Source organism: Anomalospiza imberbis, chromosome 3 (assembly GCF_031753505.1).
Source record: "Anomalospiza imberbis isolate Cuckoo-Finch-1a 21T00152 chromosome 3, ASM3175350v1, whole genome shotgun sequence".
Classification (NCBI taxonomy): domain Eukaryota; kingdom Metazoa; phylum Chordata; class Aves; order Passeriformes; family Viduidae; genus Anomalospiza; species Anomalospiza imberbis.
In genome coordinates, this window is record NC_089683.1 from 60,426,717 (window position 1) to 60,445,178 (window position 18,462).

Consider the following 18,462-nt stretch of genomic DNA (forward strand, 5'->3'; position numbering starts at 1 on the left):
ACTATTTAAAATAAGGAATAGCTGACAAAATCTGCTTCTTCAAAGCAGAATTTATTGCTATTATTTTTTTTCTTCTTATTACTTCTTCAGTAACTTAGTGAAGGATAGAAACATTTTTTAGAAAATTTGCCTCTGGGGTGCAACCAAATCTGAAGATGAGAAAAAGTGCTGTATCTCATGAAGGATTTCATAGGAAATAAAGAATGGAAGAAAATGAAATTCCAAAATAAAAAGCTCTATAGAAGATACTTTTGGGCACTGACTTCAGTAAAAGAGGTAAAAAAATGTTTAGGCAGCTTCCTTCACTCACTGCACAGTTTTCCGCCTCATTGGAGAGGAATACAAACATTAAATGAGAGATCTGAGGCAAAACAAACACTTCTGAGGACTTGCATCATTCTCCCTCTTCCCTGTCTCTGCTTTTCTGTCTCTTGCTATGAGACATTTAACAGTTCCCAGCAGGGCTCACACCCTCCAACCCAGCAGCCTTGAGTCATGGACCAAAAGTGCCATCAGTGCTAGACCATGACAGACTGGCCCAACTGCAAACAAGAGTCAACATCTTTGTATTTGTCCAGGCTTGAAATAGTTTGACTCTTTGAACAGAGGAACTTTTTGCAGATTTTGGGGGTTTTATGTTTGCCCAAAAGCTAAACAGAACTTCTGTTTAGTGCAGCTATTTTTTTTTCTTTTTTTCTTTTTTTTTCTTTTCTTTTTTAGGGAGTGGGCAACTATAAGAAGCGAAGATCGAGCAAAGATTTTTTTCTTCTCAATTCCCACCTCTGGCAAACAGCTCATGCAGCAAAGAAAAGGCACACAACAGAGCTGGAGGAGTGAAAGCGCTCTGCTCTAAAAATATGTGACAGTGAGTGATGTGGAAAGAGGCAGACAGGGAAGTGAGTGTTAGTAACACTTTTGAGGATCAATCACTTGAACTGTGTCACTCCTACAGGACTTCAGACAACTGTTCGTTGGAGCACTTACAAAATCCAGCAGTTTCTCTTTTAAGGGATGAATGAAAAATATCAACTAGAGGAAGAATAAATTGCTTATTCCACATAAGAAAGACTGGCTGAGCTCGGCATCAAATAAAACTTCCTTCACACAATGCAAGATTGCTTGTGCACTGAGAAACCAGATGGACTGTCAGAATTTAGATCCAAACTGACTTTGAGGTGTACTGGGGTTTTGGTTATACAATTAAGAGGGAATAGAATTCTTCACAATATTATCCAGTCCACATATAACTTGAAGTTTGTCCTCTAATACTTATTTAGGATGAGCTAAATCATTTGTCTCTCCACTGACTACAGAAGGAACCTGGACAGCTAACTTGGAATAGGCAATCAATTTTTGATAGCTCACATTAGGGGAGGTGGAACCGGCCTGCAGTATATTTCATATAACCAGTATCCTACTAAAATTTATTTTCCAGAATTAAATTTAAAGAGTGGAGGAGGAGAATCTTGCCAGTAAGGCTTGAAAATAGACAGACATTTAGCAAGAGAGAGACAAAAAATGATGTTACTGCCTGAAGGTGACCCAAGGGAGAAGGCTTGCATTCAACAGCGGCCAGATTGTATTTGGGGTGGGGGAGAGGGTGCGGGACAGGAGGGAGAAAAGGCTTTTTAAAGTCTTATTCCATATGTGGCTGAATAATAGAAAGTATGTCAGGAAAAATAAAAAACTACCAAACCATCAAAACTACCCTATGTGGCTGTACTCTCCAGCTGACTCAGTGAGGCATTGGATCCTTTTAAGTCCAGTTTGCAAAGATTCAGCAGACCACATCTTGGACAGATTCACAGTAAGGAGTTTACATCTCTCATCTCTAAGCTAAACTTAAGTCTGACATAAGCATACCAGTGTTTGTCATTCAAATGCTGCCACTAGTAGTGCCTTTTCTAGTAGTATGTCTTTTATGGTGTTATTCAGCATCATTGTTTATCAAGAATGAAATAAGGATGATTAAAGGAGAGGAAAGGAAAAAGTGGATGAAAAGCACCATCCAATCTACTCAGTCACACAGGGGATAAAAATACTTAAATGTCTGAAAGGCAGTTATATTGCACCATTGGTTTAATTGGTCTACATATCACAAAATTATCATTTACTTAGCAAGTAAGTGTTTATATGTCTGAGTCAGGATATCTCTTGAGCTGATAATGTGGAGTAAGAAATGCATAAGCTTTTACAACCACAGGAAAGAAGACTAATAATAAGAAAGCAGATTATCTTTTACAACTGAGAAACTATCTCCCAGCTACAGTACACCATTGCTCTGAAACAAAACTACACCATGATGGTTCTTGTTTTCTGGAGACTGACACCACTCATGGCTGCAGACAGGAGGGGAGACGCACCAACAGAAAGCTACCTGTGATACTCTGGCCAGGGGACACTATTCAGATGCTGAGCCTCTGCCTCTATTCCTGCCAAAGCATTGCAGGGTTGGACCTGGGAGATTTTGCAAACAACTTTTGAATAACTTTAGCTTTTCCTTCTATACTGTAGAGTTTGATAGTGATTTTGGCACTTTTGTGCCTGGCTGAATAGGTTTTGTAGAAGGGAGGAGAAGACAAGTTTGACAACTTTCAGGCTTCATTAAGCTCAAAGATTAAACTATGTGCAAATCCATGGACAATGCAGCTGAATGTTGACTTGCATCTGTGTATTGGCATTGCTATTTGTAGTCAGTCAGCTTCAGAATAGTCTATTCAAATTCCCTTGAGTAATCTACTCAAGGAAAAGCTAAATTCTTGAAGTCAAATCTAATCATCTCTGAGCAGAGTGGCTATCTAGCCAGCACTGTCCATTTTTGGTCTGTCTTGGACGTTGTTACACCATTTCTTTAAGTGCCCAACAGCAAATTGATAAAATATGCAGAAGCAGGGAGATTAAAGCATATGTTCAAGATGTTATACCTCATGTGCTTGCCATTGGCAGCTTAATTTTCATGTTTGTGAATTTTATGATCTTCACCATAACCAGCATACAGATATGTGAAGAACTAATGCTTCTTTATTTCCAACTGATGTACTTTAGCTGAATTAATTCAAGTAAGCACCAAAAATTATTCTTTTAGAACATTAAGTGTGATATGGAATGAGAAAGTGAAAGTACAGACCAGTTATGTGCAGCCCCATAATGGGATGTACCCTGTTATCCCCTCTGTTTGTCAGTAGAAACTGGAGGGTCTGCTGAAATAAAAGCAATTTGAGCAACCAAGGGGAATTTTTCAAGCCCAGGAGTTGAAATGTGTTACACTGCTGTATATTTGCCTAATTCTGGCTCACAAAGCAAGCACAGTATTTGTCAAGATCACAAAGCACCCGGAATTTAAGAGCTCAGAAGTCCCAAAGTCCAGCCTCCTCCTTCCTTTGCTATGCTGCTTGCTGTGAAAAGAAAAATATTGGAAGGTTTTGAGAGGCTCCCCAGATTGACGTCTGCTGTTCGATACCCACCTAATGAGCTGCTTAACAACTGTTACCAAAATTAATGAGTCAAGTCACAGTTGTAATTACCATATTGCAGATCACAGTATTGTATTAGATTACCATGGACTTCTACTTAGGAATATTTACACCATGACGACTGCTTGAAATGTGCTCCAGTGTTTCAGCAGATTGCATTGCCTCATAGCCCATATTTATTAGGCTAGGCAGGAGTCACAGGACTCTTATCATGAATTCTTTGGCTCCAGCTTGTAGGGATCAATGAAGAGCCAATCTTAATGTTAAGAATATCCAGGTATTGAAAAATGCACAAATGTTAAAAAGACCTTAATTGTACGTGTGCGCATACACAGCAAAAAAGCAAGTATCTGGGTGACGAAAACAGTAATCTGGGGCCAGAAGGAAATGCTTCACTATCAGGATATATTAGTATAACTGGGCATAAATTAGTCTGATTTAACTCCTACTTTAGGAGAGAAGCAAAATGCTCAAAATATAGTGCTCCAGCAATTTAGGATAACCAAGCATAGTTTCCTTATACAGAGCCATGCTTTCTTCTGTGCAGAAAGAGGTAAGAAACAGTTCTACACAACAACATCCTATATATTATCTTGAACAGGCTATAATTTCACCTTCCTCCTATTTCGCTCTCTGCTAATGAGAGACTATAAAAGATAGATAAACAAATCGTCTTTTCTTCATAAAATCAGTTGATGTGAATATGGTCAGGGTTCTTGCACATTTGGATTTATCTACTTACCACTAACAAGGGTTCAATAGGCTGCAATATGTGTTTGTATGAGTACAAATATATATATATATATATATATATATATATATATATATGTACACAAGGCACCTGGACAAGTACAGGAAACCAACTGTTCAAAGGATTGCCACTGTCCCCTAAAGCCAGGTATCACAACAGGGAAATACTTCCTGGAGCCTCTCCTCCATCTGTCCAGTCCCATTCATTTTTCTGCAGCCACCAGCACCTCACTGTGTTTATGGAAGAGGGCTTGCCCATGCTGTCTCCTGCTCCTGTGCAGATCACTGGCAAGCTACATAATTGGGAGGTGCATACACTGCCTGCTGGATAACTTAGAGGGACTTGCAATGAATGAGCACTTGGAGCACTTACCTTTGAATCTTGAAAAGGCAATTTCAGAATGGCTGGTCTTGGTTCCCCCATTTCCTGCTCCAAAGAGAGCCTGTTAGGACAGACAAATGACGCAAGTCAATAACATCCACCCAGACAGGATATATTGAACCAATTCAAGGGTAGGTGGGGAGCAGCTGCGGTCCTGCCTGTGAAATACTACAGTCATTGCCATTGTGCAGTGAGTCATCAAGCCCCTTTTATTTACACCTTCATATAAGTGCTGGCAAACACTGATTTATGTGCTGAAAGCCGAGAACTGGGGTATGGCCGTGTTAAAGAAAGAAACACAAGCACATACGTGCACAGACCAGCAACTTATCTTCTGTTTGTCCAGGAGAATTTTAAGCCACAAAGACCTGAAACAGATTGACCTTTTATTACTTTTGAATTGAGGACAGATTTCCACTTTAAAGGCTCGATTATATTGTTGGGCTTGTTTGCTTTTCATGATTTTGGAAAATGCCATGGTAGCTTGGGCAATGCAACAGAGCTTAGGCTCTATTATGTGCTTAATTTCAAGCCCTGAATTATAGTTTACAATTTTAATCAATTTGTGCCTGAAAAATTATTATGTTTACATTTGAAGTGCAAAGTTATAAGGACTGATACTTGACAACATGGTTCAGATTTCTGCCTGGTTTTACCTGGAGAACGTGGAGTTATCTTGAGAAGTATGTCGTTGCTGGCCTTTTTGGAGGGTTTGACAGATTAATAATTTCTGAAGTTCAGCTATAAATAGCTGATCTTCTGTAAAATCCATTCTATCCAGAATTATTGAATGGGATATCTATTCTGATTTTACTAGAAGAAATTTAATTATTTGGATAACTAGACAGAGACTTTTATTTGTTTTCTCTCTCCGTGCAGAATTGCTTGGTTTAGTTGCCTAGTTCTTTAATAATCTATTGGCCTCATCAGGAAAGAGGAACCTAAAGATGCAGTGGTTATTGGAAGGTTCTGAGACAGATGCTTTATGTAAGGCAGTGCCAGGGTGCAGCAATAATGTGTGCGTTGGAACCGGTGTTTACCACTTTCTGTGTGTTTTAGAAGTGTAGGAAAGCATCAGTAAACATTATGTGTCTAAGTCTGCATTTGAAACTATGACTGTCCAGGAAATAGCTTTTGCCTAACTGAGGAGCTTCCAGATCACTGATCAACATATGGACTGTTGGATGAAAGAAATCAGATTTATTTCAAAGTATTATTTAGTAGATCCCTATAAGGAGAGGGAGTGCAAGAGAAAGGGAAGGAAGGACTCCAGGAAGGACTCCAGGAAGGAAGGAAGGCAGGAAGGCAGGTGGGAAGGTGGGAAGGAAAGCGGGAAGGAAGGAAGGCGGGAAGGAAGGTGGGAAGGAAGGCGGGAAGGCGGGAAGGAAGGCAGAAAGGCAGGAAGGAAGGAAGGGAGGAAGGAAGGGAGGGAGGGAGGAAGAAAGAAAGGCAACAAATGTGGGCATAACTTGCTAGTCAGTGTGTGTTATATCCCTGTTTTCACCAGTTTCTCCCCTAGACCATACAGAAGAGTGTGTGGGGAGCATCAATAATTTTTGTATTAGTATATATATTTATTGAGTCAGAGGAATCTCTGGTGTTTTGTTATGCTACAGCAAGTGCACAATGAGATTTAAGAAACTGGAGTGGCAAATTATCTAAAAAAAATATCATTCATTGAGACTCTACAAGGATGCCTGTCTTCTGGTTTAGAGCTGATCACCTTTTTTTTTTTCTTTTTATTATTTGGGGAAAAAAGGTTAACAGTTATCTGACCAGTCTTTCTGCATTACTGAGTGCAAGCAAATCTGATGAATCTGGCATGTGAATCCTTAATTTTATTTTTAGGCACCTAATTTGTTTTCCCATTTGATGATATCTTCAGCTGAAATTGTTGGCTGCTGATCACTTGTTTTTTTCTCCTGCAGTGAATGTAATTGGACACTCTTGACTGTAGCACAACAGTTTTAAATGACACAGAAAGTAAACGAAGGCTGCTAGATTAAAGAGAAGTCTCTCAATAGATTTATGATTAACTTGCAACTATAATAAGAAATTACATGAAAATAGAAATGAGTAGGAAAGGTTAACCAGCTAAGGCAGGAAATTATTTCAACAGCAGGGGGGGTGAAAAAGAAAGGAAAGATAGTCTCTTTACAGATAGACTTCTGACATCAGCTGTTTCTCAAGAGCAATACACTTGAGCTAAGAAAATGTGTCTCATAGGACTAAAAGTTACAGTTCAGATTGGGGATCAGGATTTGTGTTTTGGTTCTCATCACTGGCTTTCTGCCTGGTCCAGCACCTCAATTTCTCTTCCTGTTTAGCCTATAAACCCATTAGGAGTTTGTATAATGCTTAATGATATGTTCTACAGATTGGAAGATATATATATATAACTGGACAACAGATAAAATTTTCCATCTCACATATCCCAACCTTGTACTCACTTGGGCAATGATTGATCAAGGTGGCAAAATGTACCAGAGATGAGCATCAACATGAACATATGCCCAGTTCTTATGAACACGAGGTTATGTGTGACTTTTAATTAAGAGCAGAACACGTGCCCACAGATAGTTAAGAGTAAGTCAATGCTTTTGTAGGGACTTTGCTTGTGAAAAAGAAGAAGAGATGAGAAGTGAAAAAAAATAATGAATGAAATCTCCTCTTCATCAGATTGTCTGTTATTCTAATAAAAGGTCAGATTAATGGTCTTTCAACAGATAAAGGCAGTAACAGGAGACTCTTTCAATTTTCACAAAATTTGTAGAAGAAATAAGCTCACTTCTTCACATTAAGTTATTTGTCAAATTTGTTTGAAAGTAGTCAATAGATTTAAAAGTTATCAGGAAACAATGTCCTTTGAGACAATTCACTCAGGTGTATTGGTGTATTCTATAGGGTTTGTTTTTAGGGAAATCAGTTTTAAAAAAAATCCACTCTCATTACTTCCAATAACTTAGCTTGCACAGTTTGTAGCATGCATTTCAGATGAGCCAGTCATCAGAATACATGTCCAGTTCCTGCTCTGTGTAAGCAACAGTTCCAAAATGAAGAATACTTTATTTTGAGACTTGGAAGATCTTTCTTTTATAACATGGTAACCCATAAAGGTCAAATTTATACCTACTGTAGTTCTACTAAAGGGAAAGGAATTGTTTCAGAAATTAGTTTGCCCTATAAACCCTCTCAGACTTGTCTCAGTTTGGGTCAGCTGTCTCCTTGACCTGAGTGGTATTGATTTCTTAAATCATCTCCTGATTTTCTCTTTTAATAGCTTAATTTTTTTTTTTTCATACATCAGCACTGGCACTATAGGTCCTTTCTTTGTCTGAATAGAACTATAATAGTAACATGAATCCAAAATAAATGGTCATTGCCCTACAATACATTACATGAAGTCAGACAACTACTCTTTACCCCTTACAGCCCCTGTGAACTCAAGGAGGTCACAAAGGAATAATAAAGCAGTATTTGGCTTGTACTGCTTTACAGGTTTATGATAAAGAGTAAAATAATGTGGGGCTTCATCCTGCAGGCATGTTGCTACTGTACCCATTTCTCCATGGGTAAAAAGAAATAATTAATTTTTAAAAGAACAAGCTTTTCTGTATGATCTTAAAAATGGAGAAATTAACCAGGACATAGCTACTGTCTGAACAAAGTAGGTTTGCAATGTCCTTAAGTTTATTCTTTACTTTTTGTATGCTTCTGTTCATATGTTCTGCAAGCATCTCTTTGTTTAAGAAAAATGGATTTCACTTATTTGCCTTACAGCAAATTAGTCATTAAGTTTTCCTCATTCATTCTAGAGAAGGACCATAACACAGGGATCATATTAAGAAGGGGAACAAATGTTTCACAAATCACTAGATTATAGCAGGGGTTTTCTTGCACAAATGTAATTTCATTACTAATCTTCATCATCTAATTGTTGCATCCTAGGTTGTTTCAGTTAGGGAATTTAATAAATGTTAGTTAGGTTGGTTCTATGTACCCCTATTTCCCCCTCATAATGGTTTGCTCCAAGCTGTATCACAGGAGCTCAGTCACGTCAATCTTGTAACCACTCCCCTTCTTCCCCTCGGAAAGTTCTGTGTCAATCACCCCACCTCTGTAATCCCATTTGTCCCAGAAGCCTGTACACACCCCTATTATGTTCCCATAGGTTACCGTCTTCCGCGTCACTCCCCTGTCATCTGTCCCCATTGGGTGTGGGGGGCTTCCGCCCCTGTCGGCCCGCCCCCTATTTAATCCCCCGTTCCCTCTGCCCCAGTGCCATTTTGCCCATGCTGGCTTGAAAACAGCTGCATTGTCCATTGCTGCAGCCATGTGGGAATAAAGAGTTCTCAGCCACGTGGACAGAGTGCGCCCTAACCCCTTATCTCGCCTCAGCATCTGAGGCGCGGCAGACCCATGTGAAGGGTCTGCCGTAGAGCTCCACACACACGTGGCGGCCCCAGTCTCGCTGAGAGCAGCGTGCTGGCAAGACACCCCAAGCTGCCTGAGACCAGGGCAAAGAAAAGCCGAACGTCGCATCTAATCAGCACTTAATCAGGCTGATTCATAAGGTTCCTTCTTATGAAAATCAGAAATCTTGTGCCACCAAAAGCTATTGTAGTATTAAGGTGTGGGCAGATGCCTTCTGAGGCTGGGCTCATACAAGAGGTCCTGTATGAACAGGCATGAAGACTGAACTTTTCTTACCATAAGATACATCCTGTGGCCAAGCTGAAGCCAATACAACTGTCAATCTACCAATCAAAGAAGAGTAAGATCTGAGAACTTCAGATTACAGGTCCATCTGAAAGGGACAAAGGGCTCCAGGTGTGCAGCTGAGTAGAGGGAAAGAATCACCCCTCTCAAACTGATGGCAGTGCTTTTCCTAATACACTCTAGGATACCATGTCGCCCTGTTCTTTTAAAAGTTTCAAAGTTCTTCTAAAAGTTTTCTATACCTTCTGATGTTTACATATTTTTACTGAGTTTTCTCACACTGTTCATGTAAATAATGATTGGTTTGTATTCTTCTTTGTGGGAGAAGAGAATTGATAGACTGTTGGTTTGACCAGTGTGGTTGGAGAGGTGGCAATTTCATCCTCCAATCCACTGTAACTTTTGGAATTCTATACACTGAGGAGTCAGAAAATAAACCTCTCTCATGTTGTTCTTCCTCTTCCTTCTTTTGCATCTAATGTGCGTATGTGAGTTATTTCGTGTTGTAGTACGACAATACCAATGGCCTTTTTTCTCAGAAGGGCACACAGCTGACTCACGGACAGCTTGCTGTACACCAGAACCCCCAGGTCCTTCTCTGCAAAGCTGCTTTTCAGACAGTCAGCCTCCAGCCAGAAGTGTTGCATGGGATGATTCCTCCCCAGCAGGATTTTGCACTTACCTTTGTGAAACTTCATGAGTCCCCTCTGTGCTTCTCCCTTCTCCAGCCCATTGAGACAACTCTGAATGGCAGCACAGCCACCCACTGTACCAATAACTCCTCCCAGTTTTATATCATCAGCAGACTAACTGAGGCTGCACTCTGTACTATTGGCCACATCATTAATAAAGATGTTAAATGGTACTGACCTCAGTATCAGTTGCTGGGATGGACCATCAGTGACTTGTCTCCCTCAGGCTTTGTAACAGAATATCAGGACTGGGTAAGCATGACTTTTGATTCATCATTTTGAGGTGCCTACTCATGATCACTTCCTTCTCCTTCATATGCCTGGAAATGGTTCCCAAGTTTAGTTACTCCACCACCTTGTCAGAAATCAAGACGAGGCTTACCAGCCTGTAATTCCCTAGATTCCTGCCTTTCATGAGCAAAGGAGTGGCATTCACTGTCCTCCAGTTTTCAGGAAGCTTTCTCAATTGCTGCAGCCTGGAAAATAGTATAGGACTTGGGAGTGCAACGCATAAGGGCCTCTACACTTGCATGTTCAGTTTGTTTACATTCTCCCAAACCTGTTCTTTATCCACCAAGCAGGTCAGCCTTGTTTACTCCAGATTTTCCCAATGGTCTTGGGCCTGGGATCCTGAAGGCCGATCTTTCTGGTAAAGACTGAGGTGAAGGCAGCATTGAAGCAGTTGTTACTGGACTTCAGAGCAGGTGCTGTAAACAGCTTCCTACAAACAGAATGCCTGTCTCTGGATAACTCTGCATGACCATCTATAGAATCAGGCAGATCTTGCTCTATGTGTTAAACACTGATCACCTTGAGCTGTCACTGCAGCCAGAAATATACAAAAAATGAGGAAAGAAAACCAAACGCAAGAATTTTCTGGAGTATCTGAATATTCCGTCTAAGTCATAGAAATGTATCTCAGTGTTTGCATTTGACTTCTGGCCATTGAACTTGCTTGCTAAAGCAGCTTAAGCATGGTAGCTGTGCAAGAGAGGTAACGCAAATATAAAGGAACTGAAATAAACCCATGCTAACTTTAAGCAATGGAAAGGGATATAATATTCTTGTATCATGATGGAAATGAACAACGTCCCCCCAGTAGAAACCGATGTTCTTCCATGGAACTCTGAATCTGCAGGACAGATCCCAGCCAAATGGAAGATTAAAAATGAATCAGGTAAACATCAAGATTTTAAGATAATACAAGATGGACATTGTGTAAAAACAAAAGCAGATGGAAAACCTCAATTTTACTTTACAAGCTGTGTTACTCCCTACTCAAGTCACATTATCACATTCATGCAGAGGAAAATGCAATCCTTTGAAACAACTCAAAGCTTCCAGCGTTGTTTTGTGGTCCCTCAGTCATCTCGCTGCTATTCACAGGCATCCTGTGCCTGTAGACTTCTCAAATGTTGCTCCTTAGAGACACTTGCCTGGCTCTTGGCTACAGCATCTCTGCATTGCTAACGAGCAGACTTCCTTCCACACAAGGTGCTGTACTGTCATCTGATTTTGTTTCCTACCATCCGTCCATTCAATCACATCCTGCTTTGAACTTTTGCCCTTTTTAACTCTCTATGCAGGCTTACAATCCTTAGACATAAAAATACATAGATATACTTAACGTTTATCTCCCACAGCCAGAGCAGCCTCAGGGATAGAGATTTAACGGCTCCTGTTTCGAGGATAAAGTTGTTTATAAATATGGATGTAACTGGGCATACCAGTGGGAGACAACTACAGAGTATCCCCAGGTGTCTCTCTAGGAGATCCAATTCATTTAGTAAAGCATCCTTCTAAATGCGTACACACACTCACACACGTATGCACATACACACAGCAGCTCTTTAAATGGTCACAAAACATGGATCTTTTCCATTGATACTATAAGTTGTTAGAATGGTGCAAGAGTCATATATCCTGATTAATTTGGTCTGTACTGCTATGTTCCTTCCACAGGAATATAAATAAACACAAAGAGAGGACCATTTCCTCTAAAAAGCTTATTTCTTGTGAAATAAGGAGACTGCATCTTTGGAGGAAGCTGACTGGATGGGACTCCTTCCTCCATTCAGTTCTCAGAGTTTTACTGCAGAATCTGGTAAACAGGACAACGTGGAATTTTAGCCAGGCAAACCACTCAGTCCGATATATAAAAACCTAAGACCAGTTAGTATCTTCTGCTAACATTACAGTGTTTCTTTGGGCTGTTTGTCAGAAGTGGAATCCTTCTTTACTCTTAATCCATGAGACAGCAGGCAAAGTTCCTGCTGGCTGCTCCAGAGGGGGTGGTAGGTTGCAGGCAGCAGGAGCAGCTATCCCTGCAGCAAAACACACACTTTAGCCTGCAACTTTTGCTGAAGTGGGATAATTTCATAGTGTGACAAAGGGTTTTTCATCCTCAAGTACAGTTGTGAATGCCACTGTGTGCTCAGATTAGACAAACAGCATTACAAAAAACTATGTTTGTAAAGACAACTGATGAATAAGAAACCAGTTAGTGACATAACCTTTCAAATTATCTAAATAACTGATCAAGTTCAAAGAGGAATAACCTTTTAAAATCATTAGATTTTGTAAGCAGATGTAAAAATAATTAACTTCAAATTATGCATCCAGACAATAATGTAAACTGCAGATTTCAAAGTCAGATCAACCGTAGTTACAAAGGCAAGCAAATGCTGCTTAGAGAACAAAGACATCAACGACTGATTTTTAGGTGAGCCATTCAGAGCCAGACCAGCATGTTTGACTTCCTTTAAAGACAGGACACTGAAAACCAGGAGGTCCAGTACCATACCTTTCTCTGTCCATTCTGGAAATGTTCCATTTCTAAGCCTCTGAATCACTGGCTTTATAGCTGTTTATATGATAGTCATTCCCAAGATGATGCAGAGCAATTTACAGACACTGGAAATCAAGTCCAAATCATCTCCTATTTCAGTTGTATTTATTAAGGACAGGGTTAAAATGATACTAGAGACAAAAAGGAAAATTGATGTCAAGTCCTAATATTTTCTTTTACAAATGTTTATAGATACATATAGACACAAGTGAAAGAAGACAAACCTAAAAAGATTTCTCAAATCAAAAGAGGGTGCAAACACTTGTACGAGGCAAAGGGGGTGGGAGGAAATACATCCTTTTGCAAAGCACGGGTAAATAGGCAAATCACTGCTGAAGGAACTTTTCTTTCTAGGGGAGTCTGCTAGGACAGTCAAAGATGGACGAGGAGGACAAGAGAAAGGCCTGATAAAGGCCTGGATAGAGAACCTGAATGAGTGAAAGAACACTAGTGGCACAGGGATGGCTGAAAACCAGCAGCTGGGAAACAGCCCAAAAGTGGCCTTTACCCATTACAGAAACAAGCGGCCATGTACTTTTCTCAGTTTTGCCTGTGAGTTGACACTGTGGAAGTGTTCTCATTCCTGGCTCAGCTGTGATGACCTCTGGCCAGTGATAAAAGGTTGCTCACTTCACTGTTTCATCTGGCTTGCAGAGTGCGAAGGATGGAGACTCCATATGAGATTTAAGATTCTTCTGCACAACAAGAAAGCAATTTAAGATTTAAAAAAAAATGAAAAAAGAAAGCCAGAGGAGTTCTTGACTTCCCTCCTATCAGTTGCCCTGGTATCTAAATTATCTTCTAGGCTGTGTGCCCATAATCTTTGTGTGGTACTATAGAAATTCAGAGCAATATTTCTATACCTGAGAGTAAAAATTAGTGTTAGTATAAAGAGAACAACCCTTCCAGGATTTACTGTACTCCAATGACTTGGTCACCTGTGTAAATGTGTTCCATTATGACTAGTTTCCATATCACTGCAATATATTGATGGATGTGTCTGTAAGATTAAAATCTGCTGTTACATCAGTGTAAAGCTAGCACAAGGCAGATACAAAGATTTTGGTTTTATATCTGCCTTGGTATCTAAAATGTTTCTGCATTTAAAATCTTGCAGCATGTCAGTATCTAATTTGGGCTATATTTACATGGAGGGCATAACCTGCTCTCAAATTTCAGAGAAGGACTTAAAAAGTCATGTGGCTACATACAAGATTTTTAGCAGACTTAAAGTTTGCATGCAATGCCTGAAACGTTGCACTCCTTGACAGATGGGCCAGGAGTAGGGTGCAAATTCCTAGCTTTCCAAAGCACACCTTTTGGCTGGACCTGAAATAGGATGGAGATTCTCCTCTTACCACGTGAAGGTGAGCTCTGAAAACTAAATTTCAATGCACAAACTGCTCCACCTGTCCTTCTGCCCACCTTACTTAATCCTATAAATGATAAGCACTTCCAACAGTTATCTAGGGCCATTTTTGTTTGTCTCCAGCCACTTTCTCCAAAAGTAGTCAAAAGAAATTCTCATAAACTTTTGATCCTATCTGCACCCAAGGCCAGCACAGGCAATGAGAGGAAGAGCTGTCAAATGGCATATTTTATGACACCTTAATCCACACTCTATAATAATGCAGGCAACTGTTTTTCCCCCAGTAATGGACAATTTATTTATTTATTTTGTCTTCATTGTTTTTAAAAGACCATTAGGAAGGCTTGCCTGCATTTTCATTAGAAATTAGCAGAAGGGAAAAGGTGGATGCTTATCACCCACCACCTGGAGAGGCTAAACATACAAAAATACATGAAGTTTAGACACAGATTTGTAAGGCTTGATTCCCTGCCAAAACAGAGTTGGAGCACAATAACTCAAAGTCATGCCAAAGTTGAATAGCCACCTGCTAGAATATGAGCTAGAAATGAAAGGAACACCTGCAAATAAGACCAGGAAGGTGGGGGGAGGAGTTGCCCTTGAAAGGGAAGCAACAGAAACAGGCAGCAAGAGATTATGCTGAGTAGTAAAGTTTTCAAATAAATTAGCCTAAAAGTCATGTTTGAGAGTTCAGCAAGGAAAATACTTCCTATAAATAAAGCAAGAAGGGGAACCACAGCACAATCAAAACTGTTAATCCTGATTCTCATCAGACTGATAATTTGATGTGCATATTTCATCAGCATTTCCAAAGATGGCAAAACAGCAGTAATGAATTCTTGCTGCCCTGGTTATTTCCAGATGCTGTCATTATCCATTAGTACCTCCCCATTCACTAAGAGTTCAGGTAAAACATAAACTACAAGTATAAAATACCATGGAGTTAACTAATTTCTAAGAAATTCTATGTATTGGTATCCATGCAGCAGCTCGTCCCGGGTCCCTCTTCTACCTAATAATTTTCATTGATTCATTTATTGTGTAGACCACTTACCAGTATGTGTTCAAGACTGTTTCTAGATAGACTATCTGAGATTGGAATAATGAAAAATTAGTCAACTGGAATACCAGAACAATGTTATTTATTACTTGAAAATAACTAAATCATCATTCAGATTTCATGCTCACATTTGTATTTACCGGTAGATATCTACCTCTCACATTCTTTGTTAAACAAAGAAATATAGGTCCAAGCTGGACTCCCTAGTCCTATATAAGTAACTCTGAGAATTAAAATTGAGGTGCCAGGTTGAAGTACCCATTAACCAAGCTTAGTGTCCTATGAAGATAAAGTACAATTCTGAAAGAATTGATTGATGCTGAGAATAGCCTTTCCTTCCTAGGCTGTTTTGCAATACAGAAGCAGAGCTGAAGTAAACAAAACTGAAAACATAAGAACATTTTACTCAAAACAAACCTCAAACAAACAAACAAAAGAAGAAAAATGAGAAACTTGGTGACGATTCTGGACAAGGAGATGACACTCACTGGTTGCTCTGCAATTCCTGTAGAAGTTCTCCAGTTAAAGTTAATTTGGGTTCCTCATACACCAATTAAAATATAGAAATAAATGTTAGGGATGCAGAAGTAGGACTGTGGCAAATCCACTGAATCTCTCACAGGCAGGTTCACATAGAAACTAATCTCCATAATACTGATATTGCTGATTTTTTTACTGTTTATATTGCCCTAGCACTTAGAAATTTGCCTAGATACTCCTTTTAGCAGGCATCAATTAATTTTTCTTGTATCAAAAAAATTACCATCTTTAATACTTTTCTTGAAGGATGCAACATCTGAAGACAATTTGAACATAAAAGTTTCTTTGTTCTACAGAAGAAACAGAAAAAATGGTAGTACTTAATCGCCAGCAATGGAAAAAAACTATTGCCCAATGCATATTACAGTCCACACCTTTTCCTCCACCTGAAAGTGAATACCTGAAGTGGAGTGTTTCTGTAATGGCCATCTGCTGGAACCACAAGAAGCTCCACTATCTAATCATCATAATCAAAGTCATGGTTTTAAAAAATAATGTATGTTTATTATGCTCTGTAAAAGAGGATAAATAAAACCAATTCTATGAGTAACAATTTTTACCTTCTCTTTCAACTTACTTTCTTTATATCTATGCCCTTGTCTAGTCTTACACTTAATTGCAATAAATTGCTCCAAAAATTGCTTAATTGCTCCAAAATTAGCGCAGAGGAGTGTCTGATAAAGTTGGAGTTGATACCTGACTGGAACTAATGTTGGCTATACCCTGAAAAAAAGGGGTGTATATGTTACATATATGTTTTATTTACATTTTGAAAAGAAATGAGAAACAAAAAATGTAGTCTGAGCTTGTCTGCAGAGTCTTTACAGTGGATTCAGGATTCAGCTTCAGTGATATATGAGTCTCCTGAGCCAGTTTCAAGATTGCACAGTCCCCTTCCCTTTATCTTCATGAACTGTGTCCTAGTGGGCTGAAAAACACAGTTATTTTAGCCACTTCTCACATTTCTCGATGAACTCTTTCTTCAATCAAAGATGATGAAGTGAAATGAAATTATGAAAGGCAGAAAACATAGAGCCCAAAGTGTGACCTAGGAATCTTAATTTTCCTCAATCATTGCTGTAACAGAATGCAAGTCTGCAGCAGCGGGGGTGAAATTACAGTACAAATTACCATGCTATGCCAGATAAATTATTCTCTGCAGCATGGTTATTAAGTGATAGATAAATAACTAACACTGCAGGACTGATTGACAAAATATAAGTGACCTGGAGCTAAGCAGGGCACTGTGGAAATAACATTGCAGTGCCACTAATATTTTAATACTGAAATGAGATTTTCCACGGCAGAAAAATCTTAAAATAGTGAATGACTAAACCAGCTACAAGATAAACAGGTACTAGGAGTTCTTCAGCTCAGAATGCCTAGCTTCATATCATGTCTCATGTAAACATTTTTTTAAATACGAAGTTGAGAACTGGTGCATGTTTTTTTGTCTTAGGAGGACATTGAAGACTCCTCAGACAGAAAACATGAGAGAGTGATTGGATTGTTTTTCCATCAAACAGGTGTTAGGAGATAGCTATCTTCTTTAACAACAGCTTCAAAGACAACGTGGGACATGGGCTCAGTGGTTATTCAGTGACATGGTGTCATTCAGGTTTAGAAACAGAGACTCTAATAAAGAGAGAAATTACTCAGATTATTGTCAGAAGGAACACAAGAAATCACTCACTACATGGGTTCTCTGGAGAGCTTCCTCCATTATTTCTACAGCTTGCTGAACCTGCTTCAGTTTGAACATTTCTGTGCATAACGCTATTGTCATAGAATAACTTGTGTCTTACTATTTGTGATCTTTTTCAAATTTACCAAATGTCTGCTATCAGTCCTTGTGACATGTTTGTACAAAGGCTCATGTTTGCCTGGAAAGAAAACAGTTCTGCCCATGTCATCCCTAGAAAAGAAGAAAATGTTTATACAATCAAAAATAAGGGCATTCTCAGACTAGGATTTTTGATAAAGCAAGCAAGCAAGGTTAACAGCAAGAAGTACACCAGCTTTTTAGAAAATGAATATCCATCTGACAATGGGCAAAAAAGCTGACTGGGAAAGATGCAACATATGCCGTGTTCCAGTGGGAAAATCATGATGAACCACAATCATGAAAATACATAATTGCACCAGAAAACAAAAACAACATGTCATGAAAGAGATGTGAAAAGCATACATGTTCTTTATCCAGATTTGTATATATTTTCTGCTAACTAGAAAAATTCCTTCTGAAACCTTTCTGTTAGGTCTTTCATTCACAATGCGCTGTAGAAGGAGCAAGCCATTTATCTGGGTGCCTATGAAGCTGGAGCACAGGAAAGTGAATTACTGCAGAGACAGAAGCAGTCCAGCTTTCAAGCCTGTGGCAGCTGAACAGAGGTCTCTGACCTCATAAATGTGTGCTACACATAGGACCTTATATGTCCAAACAGCATTCTGATCCCAGGCCTGGTGAGGAAACTGGGCTAGTGTATACAGCAGAGGAAATGAGACAGTATTTTGATAATGCTCTTGACTTCAGGGAAATGCCTGCTTGCCTGAGGATCTTAAAATATTCCATGAAACAGCACTGACATGATGCTTAGAATGACAGACCTTTTTTTGCCTCTGTGCATGT

The 18,462-nt window shown here is 39.3% G+C and overlaps 1 long non-coding RNA gene across 2 annotated transcripts; it reads right to left on the minus strand.

Moving 5' to 3' along the window:
- Nucleotides 1–16,574: 16,574 nt before the first annotated feature.
- Nucleotides 16,575–18,209, minus strand: LOC137469925 (uncharacterized). Of its 2 annotated transcripts, none has more exons than XR_010996795.1 (2): nucleotides 17,527–18,209; nucleotides 16,575–16,761 (listed from the first exon to the last, which is right to left on the minus strand). It is a non-coding gene; the product is annotated as an uncharacterized lncRNA (long non-coding RNA). The 2 variants fall into 2 exon arrangements; XR_010996796.1 differs by having other exon boundaries at nucleotides 17,489–18,209.
- Nucleotides 18,210–18,462: the final 253 nt, after the last annotated feature.